The sequence below is a fragment of the Loxodonta africana genome, chromosome 23 (genome assembly GCF_030014295.1).
Source record: "Loxodonta africana isolate mLoxAfr1 chromosome 23, mLoxAfr1.hap2, whole genome shotgun sequence".
NCBI lineage: Eukaryota > Metazoa > Chordata > Mammalia > Proboscidea > Elephantidae > Loxodonta > Loxodonta africana.
Genome location: NC_087364.1, coordinates 56,905,839 through 56,924,457, shown reverse-complemented (window position 1 = coordinate 56,924,457; position 18,619 = coordinate 56,905,839).

The window sequence follows — 18,619 nt, the reverse complement described above, 5'->3', positions numbered from 1 at the left end:
AAATCATCTCTCAGATTTTTAGCTTAAATGAAAGCCATGTTAATGGACATTTCACAAAATCTCTCAAACCCCTAGAGCTTCTTAGCTTTTCGTTCTTTATTTCTGAGGCTTACTCACTTGCTGGAAACCTGTTTGAGATCCATCCCTGGCTGTTATCCTTTAAAATTGGCCGAATGGAAAGGACTATCGTGAATGTTCCTGATTGATTATCAGTTGATACAAGATTGAAAAGAGGCCTCAGAAATAGATCTTTTTGTGATGAGTTTTGAGATTTTTATCATTTGAGTTGAGACTTAACCTACCAAGTTTTGTTCCTATTTAAAACTGCTGAAAATCGGGAATTTATAAAAAGATGAAGAGAGTTAAGTGTCCTGACATGTAATATTAGTTAATAGGGGTGTGATCATGATTCTTTACAGAAAAAATAAGATCACCTAAAAATCCATTTCAGTGGTATGAGTGTGCTCGTGTGCGTGAGAGAGAAAGGGGGCAGGGGAGGGAGAGGCAGCAAAAGATTGATACGGAAGCGGGCGAGTGTATAGAAATATGTTTAAGATGATCAAACACTAGTCATGAAGTCTGTTCAAAGGAACAGATGTAGATTTGCCAGGGGAAGAGAGATGCTCCACCATAGGCAGTCTATGACTTCTGCTTGGCATTCTGGGTAAGTTTTTAAGTATGTCATTAGAGTTTCAAATGTCTTCTGGCTGGGAGCAGTCCCTCCAGACAGGGACAGGATGTCTTTCATATTAGCTTCAATTTTTAATCTTTGCTGATGCCAGAGGCGCTTCTCTATTCCTGTTTTCTAGAAAGAGTTTACTGGGTTATGGATTTTGACCAAAGGTATCTAGTGCCACCTAGTGGACTCTCTAAATCTAACAGCAGTTTGAATGTGGTTGGTACACTACGTTTGAAGCAGGATCTTTGGCCAAAAAACACTGTCTAAAAGGGTCTAAGTTTTTATCCATAAATAAAGCAAAGGTGGATATCATGCTTTTCCGAAGACTGAGGAGTGTATTCTTTTATAACTTAAGCTGCTAAAGCATGACAGAGTGGGAAAAGCAGTAGGAATCAGGATACGTATGTATGTGTGTTACAGTGAAACCTGTGAAAGCCGGAACTCGACGGGACCGCCTTGTTTGTTGGGGTCTCACCAGTTTTCCACCTTTTGACAGGGTGCAGTCTTACCACGTTTCTGTTGCTCTCTATTTGAGTGGGAAAAATTTGCGTTTTCCTTCTCAGACAGGTTTCCGTCTTACACACGTTCTGGCTTTTGCAGGTTTTAATGTAGGGGTTGTGTGTGTGTATACACTTACGCATAACTACATCATTATATAGCGATACTTTAAAAATGCTTTAAAAACCCATTACCCATACATTTTGGGGGTATGGGAACAAGAAACATGGAAACTAAATAAAAATAAAGGTCAATGGAGGCCCTAAACAAGGGGCAAAAGGGGTAGAAAAATCTTTCCTTAAAGAAGACTTTTGAAAATTAAAAACAAAATTACATACAAGGGCAAATATTACCAAACGTGGAAATCGCGCTGATAAAAAAAAAAAAAGGAACTACAAAATTTTGCTGTTTCCCCAAACATAGTTTGTATTAGTCCCATCCAAGACCCCACTGCCATTGAGTCGATTCCAACTCATGTTGCAGGTGATTAAGTTCCGCACTGCTAACCAAAAGGCTGGCAGTTTGAGTCCGCACAGAGGTGCCTTGGAAGAAAGGCCTGGTGATCTACGTCTGAAAAATCAGCCACTGAAAAACGTAAGGAGCACAGTTCTTCCCTGACACACACATGGCATTGCCGTGAGTCAGAGTCAACTCGATGGCAAGTAGTAATTTATACTGAGGAAGGACATAATATTCTCTTCGATAGTCTAGCAATACAGAAGGAGACATTTTTTAAAGCCTGTTATTATGTATTTCAAATATTTAGAAGAAGTACACACCAGGATGACTAGTCCCAGTTCTGTCACCTAGGTGTTCTTGAACATGTAACTTAACCTCTCTGAAACCCAGTGCCTTAGAATCGGCATATTAGGTGTGAATTCCAGTTATTTCTTTTCATCTGTTTTCCTCAGCATGAATAATTTAGACCATTAATCTTTTAAAAAAAATCAGTTGATTTTTTGAAGTAGGTAAGTCCTGAACTCACCCCTGAACTCCATGCTCCTCTGACCCCCTCCCCAGAAACAATCACAGTTACCAGCTTCTTGGATATTTTTCCAGAGAGATTCTATGCAGCATGAATAGAGGTATTCTACACAGTTCACTGCCTTGGTTTTTTTTACAGTGACCTCTGTGTCTTGGCAATCACTCTATATCAGCACACACGGACCTGTCTCATTCTATTTGACCATGTGGTGTTCTTTTGTATAGCTTCTTATTTTCTTTCATCGGTGCTCTACATCCTAGTGATTTTTAAAATTAAACTCTTTAAAAGATATTTTATATAAAGCATAGAGAATAATGATAAACACATAAACACATGCCTCCTCAGTGCTATCAAAACCTAACGTTTTGTCAGATTTTATTCTGATTTTTTTTAAAAAAACATTACATTTCGTCTGAAGCCTGCTGTGTATCCCTCCCAATTCCAATCCCCTCTCTTTCTCCCTAGATAAACCTGCAAACTTAGACATGGTAGTTATTATTTCCCTGTATATCGTTATATAGATATCCCCAAACAATACATGGAAACCCTGGTGGCATAGTGGTTAAGTGCTACAGCTGCTGACTTAGAGGTCAGCAGTTTGAATCCGCCAGGCGCTCCTCAGAAACTCTATGGTGCAGTTCTACTCTGTCTTACAGGGTTGCTATGAGTCGGAATCGACTCGATGGCAGTGAGTTAAACAATACATAGCATTGTTTATGTTTTCAAAATTAGTGTAAATGGCATCATCACGTACAAATAATTCTCTATTTTTCTTTTTTTTACCTAACATTGTTTTTGAGGTTTATCCATGTTGAAACATGCAGCCTTAATTCACTTATTTTTGAATTCTGTATAAAGTTTTATTGTTTGAGTATATCACAATTGATTCATCCTTCTGTTGATGGACATTTAGGTGGTTTTCAATACTTCCTTATTACAAACAGTCGCAGTGAATGTTTTTCTATGTATCTCCAAGGGGATATGTATGAGAGACCCTAGAAACTGGGTGCTTACTACATCGCCTGGTACTGGTTAAAAATGCACTTCAGGCCTCACTCCAGACCTACTGAATTAGAACCTACCTTTTGTTCAAGATCCCCAGTTAGTCACAGGCATACTAAAGTTTGAGAAGCACTGCCCTAGAGCAGCTGTTTCCAAATTTAGCAGCACATTGGAATCACTTGTAAAGTTAAAAACAAAACAGAAAACTATGTCTGAGTCCCACCCGAGAGTTCTAATTTAATTGCTCCAGGGTGTGCCTTGGAAACCCTGGTGGCATGGTGGTTAAGTGCTACAGCTGCTAACCAAAGGGTCAGCAGTTTGAATCTGCCAGGAGCTCCTTGGGAACTCTACAGGGCAGTTCTACTCTGTCCTGTAGGGTCACTATGAGTTGGAATCGACTAGACGGCACTGGGTTTCTGATCGGGTTAGGGTGTGCCTGAGCCTCCAGGGATTTTTAACAAGCTCCCTAAGTGATTCTAATCTGTAGCCAAGGTTGGCAACCAGGGCTTGGGCCAAAACAGTGTGGTTGTGGTATGTGTGGTCGCCAGACATTTATTGGGATGTTTTTTCAGTTGTCCAACTGTTTAAAGGACAGTTCTTCCTATAAGAGCCTGAGCCAGCAGATAGATTGCAGTGTGATGGATCACTCTTACATGACATTTCTAGTCATGGCCTTGTAACTCCCATCAAATGATTGGGTGGGACTCTGCAAATAAGATGCTTATGGCCCACCAAAGGGATTGGACAGCTTTCTAATAATGCAAAATAAGGTGCATGGCACCCTTGGGGTGGGGCCATGCAAATTAGACGCATGGAACCCTATTGAGGGTATTGGTCAGTTTTGTCATTCTGCTAGGCTTAAAATAAACCATCCCAGAGGTGGGAAGGGGGGAACCTCACTAATACCAAGAAGGAGAGATGGGAGCAGAGCATATCCTTTGGATCCTTAGTGCCTGTACTGAGAACCTCCTAGAGCCCAGGAGATAGAGAGAGAGATAGAGAGACAGAGAGAGCTATAATACTGAAGATGATGCAAGACAACAAGAAGCAGAGGCAGAGAAATGGCAGCAACAGAACCAGGAGACCAGCAGGAGATAGCAAAGTGGGCTTTCCAACCCACCTTAGGGCAGGAGGCTTACTGGCACAGTGGCATGCCTCTGGGCACTTATTGGTAGAGCTAAAGAGCTTTGTAACACTTACCTGAGCAGGGCAGAGGCGGGGCTGGCCCAAGAGGCCCAAAGGTCAAGAGGCTGAAGGGCAGGGAGAGGCCTGCTTATGGGCATGGTTGAGAAGTTGTCCTGACTGAAAAACTGTATCCTGAGTCATTGCTCGTTCTGAATTGTATCCTGGTACTTCACTAATAAACCCTATTATTGTGAGTATTGTCTGTGAGTTCTGTGTGACCACTGCCAAGGAAATATCAAACCGAACAGAGAAGTAGAGAGTGCTGTGGGAGGGACAGCTGATGTCAGAATTGTGAAAAGGTTGGAGAGAGGAGGCACGTTTGACCTCCACCTCATCGGAATCAGCCTTGATGACCTTGATTCTCCTTCCCCCTTGTGAAGTTAGAGGAGGTCGGATGCTCAAATGACGCCATTTTTTACATAGATACTGTGATGGAACTTTCTAATCCATCAAATTATCCAAACACTTGAGTAAATGCTTTGACCTGTTTTAAGTACAGTTAATTCTTAGTTGATAGAGTTTAATTTATTTAACAAACCCTGTTAAGGCAGGTATCTCTATTATCAGGTGATAGTCTAAGTACTTTATCAACATTAAATCACTTAATATTTGTTGGAAAATTTCCCTTCCTCTTAAGAAAACTTTGACATTTTGGATATAATAGTAATTTATCAGAAAGTCAGAAGAATAAGTTAATAATAAACCATGTGCTGAAGGATGGTGAGGCTCCTTTGCTTTGTTTTCAGTGAGATGATACATTAGTTTACTTTCAACATCTAGCATGGAACTCTTCATAGGGAAGATGCATCCACTCACATGTGTACGGCTCGGGCTTTGAGTGCACAAAGCTACTGCTTCCTAAAGGAAGGGAGCACAGAACTTTGTCCATTTAATGATTTAGGCTTTTCTGCCCAACACTACAATGCCGTTATGGTCAAAACTAAGAAGATTCTTGACCTTCCAGTGGGATCTGGGGCTAATTATTGACCAAAGATCCAGGCACCCTGCAGAACAGAGCACTTATACTATAACTGGATCAGCAATTTTTAAGTACATTTATGTGGCCTGAAGAACTTTCGTAGAGAGAGGAAATTCTTTTTATCCATTATTTAAATTTATGTTTAATCACAGAAGTAAATGTGTACATTTTCACTGTCACCGATTCAAATGCTTTTGAAAAGGGAAAAAACAAAACCAAAAACAAAACAAACCTGTTGTCGTTGAGTCCAACTCGTAGCAACCCTGAAGGACAGAGTAGAACTGCACCAAAGCATTTCCAAGGAGCACCTGGTGGATTTGAACTGCTGACCTTTCGGTTGGCAGCTGAGCTCTTAAACACTGCACCACCAAGGCTCCTTTAATATATATGTTGTTGGTTGTTAGGTGCCCTCCAGTCTGTTCTGACTCATAGCGACCCTCTGCACAACAGAACAAAACACTGCCCGGTCCTGCGCCATCCTCACAGTCATGGTTATGCTCGAGCCCATTGTTGCAGCCACTGTATCAATCCACCTCATTAGGGGTCTTCCTCTTTTTCACTGACGCTGTACTTTACCAAGCGTGATGTCCTTCTCCAGAGACTGATCCCTCCTGACAACATGTCCAAAGTATGTAAGACACAGTCTCACTTCTAAGGAGCATTCTAGTTGTACTTCTTCCAAGACAGATTTGTTCGTTCTTTTGGCAGTCCATGGTATACTCAACATTCTTCACCAACACCACAATTCAAAGGCGTCAACTCTTCTTCGGTCTTCTTTATTCATTACCCAGCTTTCACATGCATATGATGTGATTGAAAATACCATGGCTTGGGTCAGGCGTACCTTGGTCTTCAAGGTGACATCTTTGCTTTTCAACACTTTAAAGAGGTCCTTTGCAGCAGATTTTCCCAATGCAATGTATCTTTTGATTCTTGACTCCATGGCTGTTGATTGTGGATCCAAGTAAAATGAAATCCTTGACAACTTTAATCTTTTCTCTGCTTATCTTGATGTTGCTCATTGGTCCAGTTGTGAGGATTTTTGTTTTCTTTATGTTGAGGTGCAGTCCATACTGAAGGCTGTGGTCTTTGATCTTCATTAGTGCTTCAAGTCCTCCTCACTTTAAGAAAGCAAGGTTGTGTCAGCTGCATAACACAGGTTGTTAATGAGTCTTCGTTCACATCCTGGTGCCCCATTCTTCTTCATAGATAGTCCAGCTACTCAGACTATTTTCTCAGGATACGTTAAGCATTCATTCATTAAGAATGAAAACCTAATATATGTAGTGCTCCTTATTTAATCATATTTTCTCACTTCTCACCATTCCAGGTTTGCTAAATTCTTCCATGTATTATTATAGCTGTGAATTTATTCACCAAAGATACAGCTTAAAAATACACTCTAGAGAATAAAAACAACCTCCCAAAGTCAAAGCGTTCACTGCGGTATCAGAATTATATTTTAAAAGGCCAGCAGCAACTCCTTAGTTATATATCTCCAGGTTTAGTTGGGTAGGACATTAAGGACGCAGTCTTTCCTGGGGATGAGAAATGTGTGTCTGTTTTGGCATCTGGATTCCCTTTCTCTAGCACCAGTGGCTCCTTTAGTCTGCAGCCTGGGGGACGTTCATTTGATGACCCTGAGGCTATTCTTCCTATACTCCTTCCTCCGCCCACGCAGAGGCCTGATGAACTTTGTTCCGCTGGAGTCTCTCTGAGAGCAGGCCGCACAGTATAGGCAGATGGGTTTGTGCTATCAGGGTCTTAGGAAATATTCATAATGTTCTCCAGCTGTGCTAATAGACAGGCATTATCAGAACGGTTGCCATCCAATGCCATTACCCATTTCCTCAACGTGCCGTACTGCCAAGTCCTTAGTGGACCTAAGAATGGGAGAGTGAACAGCTTACTGTTTCTTTGCATGTAATCGCCGTTTTGTTACTTGGTAGCTGGGGAGGAAAATAGGAGTTCATCTTTGGGCTCAAGGACTTTACAAAGTCACCGCCGGTTAGGAAAACTGGCCTGGGCTGGATATCAAGAGAGAACTGTATGCTGCCTCATAATTGTCCTATCGTAGGAGGTTACCGCCTTGAATTCATCGGCTGAAGATTAAAAGCAAAGTCAACAGGCTTTTTATTTATTTACATATTTATTGATTGTATATTTGTTTTGTTTTGATATATCGGGGCTTCGTTTCTTCTCTTTAGAATGTCTTTCTTCTTTGTATTATTGTATGATTTTTGTTTTGAGATACTGGTCTGTGTGTGACTTTGGTGGTGTCAATTGACTGGGTATGATTTCCTCTCATTTGTGGCGCCCTGGTGGCACAGTGGTTGAGAGCTTGGCTGCTAACCAACACGTCAGTAGTTCAATCCACCACCTGCCCCTTGGAAGCCCTTTGGGGTAGTTCTACTCTGTCTTATAGGGTAGCTATGAGTCAGAATCGACTCCATGGCAATGGGATTGGGTATGGTGGGTCACACCTATGTGTATCTGTTGTCAGGCTCATGTACTTTCCCTTACAGGACTGAGTCGAAGTGTGAGAGCAGATTCTTTCCCTGATGTTGGGTGGAAAGTGTTGGGGGGTCAGGGTATCTCCACAGCTCTTGTGGGACCATGAAGTCCTTCCAAGATGGTGCTAGAAGTTACTGCATCTGCTGGAGGGCAGGGTAGGGCATCTCCTTAGGCTCTGCGAGGCCGTGCTACCGAAATGGACGGGATAGGCCTTCTGTGCATGCACGAATTGGCCTCTCAGTAGATGGTGGGGGATCTAGGGATGTCTGTGAATGTGCTGTCGGCCTGCAGGAACTGTCTGAGTGTGGGATGTGTGAGGCTGCAGCCGGGCAAACGTTGGGTGAGGGCGCTAGGATCTCCTGCTCATCGCTGGGCAGAGGTGCAGATGGTGCCTTGCTTAACTCCGGATTTGTCTACATAGTATCTCTGTCTCCTGTTGGGAATTCCATGAAGTTTCCTTCCTGTGCTCCACACCCAGGAATGCTGATCACTTTGTCTCAAGATGGCTGTGGTCCATTCTGGTTGGCGGGGTACCTACCATCCATAAATCTCCTCGTTCACCGTTTTCATTCAGCTTCTCCTTCCGTCTGGGTTCGATCTAATTCTTCATCCTTCTGTTTGATACTCAGGGTTCCAAGATTGTCATCTGTACCAGTTTCACTTGGTTTCTTGGGTCTTTAGGGGGATGGCATAGTGTGTCTGGAGCCCTGGTGATGCAATGGTTCGGAGCTCAGGCTACTAACCAAAAACTTGGCAGCTCAAACCCACCAAGTGCTCCTTGTAAATCCTATGCAGCAGTTCTACTCTGTCCTACAGGGCTGCTATACATTGGCAACAGATTTTTTTTTTTTTTTGGTGTACCTGACTAAGCTACCATCTTGGGCCAGTCTACCACAAAACTGACAGACTTGAAGAAACAGAAAATTTTCCAGATAAAATCAGTTCAAGGCATTCTTTTACTTAAAAACCTTCACTGGTTCCCCATTGCCTAAAATTTAAATTCTAATGTCATAGAATTCAATCAAAGACTTTCTTGTATTAACCTTGGAACAAAGATCACAAACCAGCCACCTAGGGCTGAATTTAATCTATAGATGTGTTTTGTCTGGCCCCACAGTGTTTTAGAAAAATTAGAATTACTTACTAAGAGACCAAAATCAAGAGATTTGACCTAAAAATGTGGATTTCTGGCCATAATGGCCGACGTTTTTGCTTGAATCAGATGGAAGTGAGTTGTGGCTACACTCTTTGGATGGGGCATGAGCTCCTCACTTTGCAGCAATCTGTCCTATCCCAGATCCCTCTGGGACTACCATTTTAATCCAGCTGCTGCTGCAATGCATAAGTCCTGCTTTCCACACTAGAGCTTTTCTGGTGCTACAAGGTGAGAGACATAAAGGAATTCAGTATCCATTCTGACACAAACTCACGAGTGTGAAGAGGTTAATACTCTACAGGGCAACGCTTGGGTAATGAGGACCAAGAGCCAGTTGATATGTTGAGAGCCTCTTTTATGTCTGGAGGAAAATTGCAAGGTGCATTGTACACAGTTCTCAGACATTCTTCGGTGGAATTGAGCTGCAGTTTCCCACAGCAGTAACCAGATCCACAATTCACCCCTGGTACTATTATCTTCATTTTGCAGATTAAGAAATTGAGGCACAGAAAGGTTAAGTAATTTGCCCAAGATGACACAGCTGACAGGTAGGCAAGCTCCTGAGTTCATGCTCTTGACCTCTATGCCTTGCTACTTCTCAGAGGGAGCTAATATAGAAAATACATACATAGGGGCCTTTCTGAGATAGTCTATGTCTGTTGGCTTTAATTTTCTTAATGAAGCAGGATAAAAGGTCAGCCAGTGAGAACATAGGAGGCAATGATACTATTTTCCCTTCTCATTTTTACTCTTTCCAGTCCCCCACTGTCATTCCTTGGGAACACTTCCTAAAATAAAATACTTGCACTTAAGCCCAGGTATCAGGCTGTGCTTTTAGGGTGGGAACCAAGGCTAAGACACCCTCCATAACCTATTTTCTTATATCTAGCTTACTTGATTCATTCAATTTACCTTCCTGGCCCCACAGGCATTTGAGGTTTGACCCTGCCTTATAGGGTCAACTTTAGGAACTCCCCCTAGACATTCTGCACCCTGAGCAATTGCTCAAACACTCTGGCAATTTTGAAGCTTTCAGCTAGTGCTGTTTTCTTTGCATGAAACCCCAACTCCTGTTACCTGCTGCCCTTTCAGTAAGCAAATTCCTACTCGGCCTTCAAAGACAACTTCAGTTTAGCTTTCTCTGGGAACTCTTCCCTAACTCCTCCACACTCAAGCAGCTTTACGGCTAAGGAGGAAGAGCAGAGAGTGAGGGAGAGATTACAGCTAGAGGAAAGAGAAGACTCTGAATCAATTCTTGCTGGAGATGGTTGGGAATAGCATCAGGTGCGCAGGTGCAGGAGCTTACCTCACAGAGAAGGAGTCTTTGCTCTCTGAGATTGGAATGATAACAAACATACCTATTATGTGCCAGGTACTGTCGTGAGTACTTTCAAAATACTTAGCAAATGTTACCCTTTCTTCATTATAAGGACCATATAAGGTAGGTACTATTTTCCTCATTTTTCAGATTAGAAAACGGAGGCACAGAGAGGTTAAGTAACTTGCCTAAGATCACACAGCTGAGAGGTAGGCAAAGTGCCATGTAGTCTGCTTCCAGAGTTCATGATCTTGACTTTTATGCCTTATCACTTCTGAAAGGGAGCTAATATAGACAATACATACATAGGGTCCTTTCTGAGAGAGTTATGTCTGTTGGCCTAAATTTTCTCAATGAAGCAGAAAAAAAGGTCAGCAAATGAGAATGTAGAAGGCAATGACCCTATCTGAATTTGATTAAGGGAGTGAGAGAAAGGAGCAGGACGAGTAAATTGATCTTGGTCTTGTTATTGAAAAACTTCTAAAATAACAGAATGCTATGGCTGCCTCTCAGCACATTGCCAAGTACCTGGCAATCAAACTTCTACTTTTGCCAAGTGGCACCATTCCTGTTCTACTGATTTTTCTCATGGCACTTCCAGAAACCACAGTGCTGGAGGCTCTGACATGTTTTGAAAAGGACTGGTGCAGGCAAGGACCTCAGACAGCCCAGAAGCCTTAGCCTGGGGGAACATGCTTTGGGAAAAAAGACTGCCTCTCCTAGCATCTCTGTAAACACCTAGGAAGAATTTGGGTGTTTTGTAGTCAGGCATAGCCTGGGTGGTTTCTAGAATAAACAGGCCTCAAACCCCCTGAGGATGGAAAAAAAAAAAAAAAAAAGACTTCTCATGCCTAGCAGATGTCTCATTCCGTGACAGTGGTTTATCCACATGGTGCATCTCCCCATGGAACATGGGGGTGCCTGGAATGTTTTCCTTCTATTTGTGTTATTGCCTGATTTATGTAACCATTTCTGAAGTTTCACATTCTCTACCATTAAGAAAAACTTTTTGTCCTTGATGTCTGTGGGAATATTCCCACCAGTTCATCACCACCTGTTGATGGTGATGGAGTTGCAACTGACTTGGCATAAATGGGCAGGGATATAGCTGTGTGGATCTTTGGAAGGGCAGTGTGCCTGATTCATGGGATGAAGTACTCAAGGTTATTATCGTGGCTATTTAACAAAGTTAATCAAGAGCCTAGACTGAAGGAAGCAACACACAAGGAAAGAATGAAACAAAGGAAGGAAGGAGGGAAGGGAGGAAGGGAGGAAGCGAGGAAGGAAGGAAGGGAGGGAGGAAGGGAGGGAGGGAGAAAGAAAGAAAGGGGGAAAAGGAAGAAGGGCAGGAAAGGGAGGAAGGTGGGGGGAAGGAGACTTTTAACATCCCTCTATCAGTAATTGACAGATCCAGCAAGCAGAGTATCAGTAAAGATGTAGTTGAATGGATAGCACCATCAATAAACTGGATCTAATTGACATTTCTACAATACTTCATTCAATAACAACAGAATACACATTCTTCTCAAGCTCCACATAGAACTTTCAGCAAGATAGACCACATCCTGGGACATAAAAACATATTTTAATAAATGTAAAAGAATAGAAATTATACCAAATATGCTCTGCAACCACAGTAGAATTAAACTAGAAATTAAAAAACAAACAAACAAATAGCTAGAAAATCTCAGCATACTTGGAGATTAAACAACACTTTTTTTTTAGTCAATATCTGAATAGTAGTAAAAACATCTATGGGTAAGCAATGTGAATTTCCCAGTTAAAACATCAACTTTGATGATGTTAGATTTAAAAGAAATAAAGTTGTGACCAAGTAAAAAATTAAAAAATAATAAAATTACTGCATAATGTTATGTGTTTGTTGTCTAATATTAGGCAAAAACATAAAAGGAAACACTAACATATAAATTTTAACCTGAAGAAAATCAGGCACTTGATTCTGACAACACACTACATGTAATTTATAACATATTAAACAAAAATTTTCAGCATTTTTTCTTTAAAGTTTTTTTTTTTTTTGTGGCTTTCTATGAAGTTTCGAAGTTGTCAGGAGTTTATTACATGGATCAATGAGAAACGATACTTGAGTCATTTAACCGAAGATCTTAAAGGTAAAAACTTTAACTTTTTTTAAAGCCAAGCAGCTTGGTTTTGATTCAGGAATTTGTTCTAATGAGACAATGAATTCTTGCTTTTGAGGCAGATTGCACAAAGAATAAATTAACCCTTCAATCCAGTAATCAAAGAAAGTTTTGTTATTTTAACACCGAGAAACCCAATTCCTTGTTTTATATGCTATTTTTAACATTAAAGCTCCTAAAAAATCTCATAAATTCAACCATTAATCGAGACAGATGAAACTTTTGACTATATCAAATAAATCTCTTTTTAATAAACTTCTTAGAGGTTGTTCTTGTTTCATATCTCTTATAGTACATCCCATTAAATGGCAAAAACGAACACGCTCATTAGCAGACCCAAATATATATTTGCCTATATATACATACTTTCTCTGTGGCATGAAAAGCAAAAGTATATAAACTTAAATTATGAGGAATATCTATTAACTCAATTTAATATCAGTAAGTTACCTAAAGATCTTGGGAATTATTTAAGCTTGTATACCAGAAAACATAATTACTGTTGAAATAAAATTTGTTTAAATATTCTAAGTTTTCATTCAACTTTTACTATTTCCCATGTTTTCCCAATCTAATTTTAGCCCTTAAAGATTTTATCAACTGGCTTTGGAAATCACAATGTCTCTGCTCAACTGACAGATTCATTGGTATGGGTATAACCTTAAATCTCTGGCTAGGGGTGGAAACATTTCCACCCAGTCAGAGGCCCAAGTCCGTAAGCGTATGAATAGGAAGAAGTCAAAGTTACATTCTCAGGGGTGCAGAAGCAGGAGCTTGTAACGAAATGGAGTTGGGCCTGCTCCTAGGTCAGCCACCCTAAGTATGTCAGGCACCTCTGTTCTGAAATTTTTATTCACCACTTAAGTATCTATCCTCTTACAGAATATTAAGATTTAAAGAATTCTTGAGCAGACACAAAACTCTTAAATAGACATTTGTTGTCCAGATCAGAGAAGGTGATGACCTCATTGGTCCCTCAGTTTGTAAGAGGGAGTCTAGAATGCTGAATGGGTTGAATTATGTCCTCCAAAAAGATATGTTGAAGTCCTAATCCTTTTATCTATGAATGTGGCTCTGTTTGGAAATGGGGTTTTTGAACATATTATCAGTTAGGAGCTTGGGTGGTGCAGCGGTTTGTGATCAACTGCTAACCTAAAGGTTGGAAGAAAGGCCTGGAGAACTGATTACAGCCAAGAAAACTCTATAGAGCAGTTTTATTCTATAACACATGGGTTTGCCATGAGTCAGAATCAACTTCATGACATGTTTTGTTTTTTTAATCAGCTAGGTTAACACCAGATCATAGTGAGTAGGGCGGGTCCTAATCCTAAATGACTGGGGTCCCTATAAAAGAGAAGATACAGAGAAACAGAGATAGAGGAAGGACACCATGTGATGCTACAGATACGAGCCAAGGAATTCCTGGAGCAACCGGAAGGTAAGAGAGAGGCGTGGAATAGGTTCCCACTCAAAAAGGAATCACTGTGATCTCAGACTCCCAGCCTCCAGAACTATGAGACAATAAAATCTGTTCTTATAAGCCATCTAGTTTGTGGTATTTTGTTATGCCAGCCCCAGAAAACTAATAAAAGTGTCATGTCCAGTTTCTAACACCATACTTTAATATGGCATGGATTTACTAGCATAGTCTCTCAAAGTGTGGGTCTTAGGCCACCTACATCAGAAAGAGGAACTTAAACACTGTGATATAGGGCCCCATTCCAGATATTCTGACTAAATCAGAGAGAAGGGTGGGGGCTGGCAGTCTTCTCTTTAACAAGCATTCCAGGTGATTTTTAGGCACACTGAAGTTAGATGTCAAAATTCAGCTTCTAGGGTTTTTCAAGATCTAGAAGTCATGACATCTGAGGAACAAAACAAACTGTAAATACAAAAAAAAAAAAAACAAAACAAAACTAAGGGAGCTGGATCCTGTGTAAGATGGAAACCTGTCGGAGAAACCAAAAACCAAACCAAGCCTGTTGCCTTGCCAGAGAAGGAAAACTCATTTTCCACTAAAAGAAGCAATAGAAAAATGGTAAGATTGCACCCTGTCCAAAGAAGGAAACTTGCAAGACCCAGAAGAACAAGGTAGTCCTGTCAAGTTTCAGCTCTCACGGATTTTACTGGATTTAGTTTGGAGAAGAGCAGGCTTAGAGAGGGACTGTTAACTGTCTTCATTTTTGAAGACCTGTCATGGAGATTATTCTCATTAATCCAGTTGTCCTAGGATCAGTACACAGGAGTTACGTGGAGGCAGATTTGGAGAATGTAAAAAGAAATAAGTTTTTTCTTTTAAATTAGCATTCAAAAATGTAAGACAGCCTTGATAGTGACCCTTTGGACACAAAACCTATGGAGCAGTTCTATTCTGTAACACTTGGGGTTGCCATGAGTCAAAATAGACTCCATGACCACAGGTTTTGTTTTATCAGTTAGGTGAACATAAGGTCATAGTGAATAGGGTGAATCCTAATCCCAGGACTGCTGTCCTTACAAAAGAGAAGATCAAGAGAGACAGAGCCTTGTTGATAACAATAAGGGTCCACATCTCTAAAATATTTTCCAAGAATCTGTGATCCTATGGCCACTTACTAATTCTTTTGTCTTCAGAAGAAATATATGTTTCAAGAATCTACAGAGTTTACATCTTCCCTTGCTAAGCCTTTGTAATGAGTATGTCAACTGCTTTCTTCTTTGAGGTGCTTTTTCAGATCAGACCTAAATCCCTCTTTATATGTTGAGCCTCCTTCAATGCCCAATAGGTCTACCCAAAGCTGAAGTTGTAAAGTTTCCAGGCACCACAGTGTTATTGATGCCTCCCATTATCCTTCTGCTTCTTAAATGACAGCCCTGCTTGGCAGAAAATCATCATTGACAATGGAGCCTCATCTTCTTCCATTTTGTAAACTTTCTTCTCCATTTTGTAATCATACACAACTTTTACCTCTTCATTTTCAAAAAAGTCTGCAGTTATTTCTGCTTACCCTTTCAGTTTTCTGAGATGACTTTGAATTTGTTGTTTCAAGTAAATGCCTGAACTCAGGGTCTGGGATTACTCCTGGATTGCTTGCTTGATTGACATCTATGAATTTAGTGAATTTCTTTTTCACTCCATCTATGTTCATGAAGTTTACCAGCAAGTTCAGGGTCAGGACAGCTTGTATGCAGTTATATATTCCGTGCGTGTGTGTGTGTGTGTGTGAGAGAGAGAGAGAGAGAGAGAGAAAGGGACATTAAGATGACAGAGAAGCGATTGATAACAATGCGCCCCATGATCCTCCTCTTTCTAGGTGATAGAGATAAGGGTGTGGTGAGAGAGGGCTCTTTTGGTTTCCAAATTAACACTGTTAATGTTTATCACAAGGGCAGATTTTCAGAGACATCAGTCCATATTTAGCCAGCATCTTCAGAGAGCAATTGATATTTCTAAGCAGAAGAAAGTGTACGTGTTCCAGGGTAAAGTGGCAGGCGACATGCTGTGGCCTTGTGTGGAAATGCCCAAATACCCCACTTATTCTTGTTTGATTCAAGTTTTCCTTTAGAATGGAGTAAATAATAATAACAACTACTTACTACAGAGCAACGTGATTAACTAACATGGTGCAAGAGGTGTAGCGCTTGACTACTAGCTGAAACGTTGGTGGTTTGAAAGCACCCAGAGGTGGCTGGGAAGACAGGCCTGGTGATCTGCTTCTGAAGACCACAGCCTTGAAAATCTTATGGAGCAGTTCTACCCTGCACACATGGGGTCTCCATGAGTCAGAATCGACTTGACAGCAACTAACAACAACAACAACAATGAAGTTAAACTTATTTGAAGTCCTTGGAGAAGATTGCTTTGGAAGATAAAACCTTACTAATGTTAAGATGATTAATTATCCTTTTTCTAAATCTTTTTTTTTTTTTTAATCCTAGATGATTATAAATAAATTCTGGGATTTGAAAAGTCAGCAGTTCAAATCCACCAGGCACTCCTTGGGAACTCTGTGGAGAAGTTCTACTCTGTCCTATGAGTCGCTATGAGTCAGAATCGACTCGACGACAATTTTTTTTTCCTGCCATTTTTAAAATTCAGTACTATCTGTGTCTCCTGCAGAGAGAGAGCTACAAATTTTGAAGTCCTTGTTGAGGCTGGAGGTCGCTACAAGTCACATCCTAGTGGTTCCTCATTGTCTTTATCATCACAGAGCACCTTGCAGTCTAGGAGGTGCTTTCTCAGAAGTTGTCTCCTTAGCTGTTACAGCAACCCAGTGAAGAAGGCCGAGGATTAGGTCTCCAGGCTTTGCCACCCAGTGATTCTGCTCTTCCGTGAGTTCAAGATCCTGGTCCTGATGCAGCTTTCCAGTGCTTTTGTCGCCTTCCCCTCTTCGCAACTGTTCATGGAGGGGACAGTGACTGCTGTGCACTGTGTCTCCCCATGCCCCCACTCCTCTTGCCAATAGTAATAATTGACTCTACGCTACAGAGGGGTTTTCTCATTTGTATTGTAGCATCTTAAGATTCTATGTGATTATTTTGAGAAGATTCTCAATAACGGTTTTAAAATCTTTCTTCTTTCTATATCCTGTTCTCTTCATTTCCTATAGGTTGAAGAGGGTGAAGATGATGAAAATAAAAATTAATAAATATCTCATTGATTTGATCATTTTCAGTCATAATGAAACAACGTATGGCATCTGGTAGATGGTCAATGGATAGCTGATGAATACATGAATGAGTAACAGCACGCCACGTCTGTACTGGGAGGCGGGGTATGTAGTTGTAAGAAGCATGAGCCTGGAACTAGACTACCTGGATTTGAATCTCAGCTGCGAGACCTTAGGCAAGTTACTTTATTTTTGTGCCTCACGCTTCTCCTCTAGAAGCTAGGGATAATATAATCTCCGCTGTATACAATTGTTGTGAGGATTAAAAAAAAGTCAGTGAGTAATAAGTACTAAGATAGTGCCTAAACCCATTGCCATCGGCTTGAATTCAAACTTATAGCAACCCTATAGGACAAAGTAGAAATGCCCCATAGGGTTGCCACCAGGGCTGACACATAGTGCCTAGGACATAAAAAATAGTAAACAGTAAATGCTATTGAAGTGCATTTCCATACATAATCTCATTTTATCCTAACAACAACCTGATGATATAACTGAGACAGGTATTTCTGGATCTTACTGATGAGGAATCTCAAGTTCCCAGAATTGGTAAGTAGTAGAGAAACCAAAACCAAACCCACTGCCGTTGAGTTGATTCCAACTCATAACAACCCTGTAGGACACTGTAGAACTGACACAGGGTTTCCAAGGAGCAGCTGGTGTGGATTCAAACTGCTGACCTTTTGGTTAGCAGCCAAGCTCTTAACCACTGCGCCACCAGGGCTCCAAGTAGTAAAGAAGTGTCTAAAATTCAGTTCTGATTCCAAGATCTGATTTTCTAGATTAAAACTATTTATTTAGTATTGAAGATGATTTAAAGACTTGAAAAGAAAGCCATTACCTTTGATTTCAGTAAAGGTTATAAGCCTCATGTAAGGTCAAAATCACTCTCTGTAGTTGAATAAGATGAATTAAGATGATCTGAAGGAAAGATGAGAACTGGTGCTGCAGAAATAACGACCCTGATCAAAACACCTCATTGACTCTGGGGGAAAAGCGAAAGAAGCGGTTTAGAATAAATGAGGAAAGAATTAATCAATCCAATTTAAAACTAAATAATACCTTCTTTATTCTTTATGTGTTAGCATGGAGCTTTTGCTGAAAATTCACTTTGCTCTAAAATGGCCTAATTTTCCCTTTTAATTTGCATTTCCTTCCTGCCCAGATGCAGCTGGCAGTGGCCCCAGTTGCAGTAAAATAACTCTGCTCCACCACCTCGATTTGGGTCTTGGTCCTTTTACATTTGTTTCTTTGCATAATTTGTCAAATTTTGCATATTGCACGCCAAAATTCTGCCAACAAAGAACAGGAAGTTTGGGTCTTCTTTCTGGGCTTGCTGTTATCTTACTGATTTTTCAGCAACTGGAATCAAGCTCTGGGGACAGTATTAACACATTAGCAGTTTGGAATTGTGCTCGAGGCTTCTGGGCAATGAATATCAAAACACCGAGCAACAAGGAGACCTGGGCGCATTACTCATACATAGGGTGAG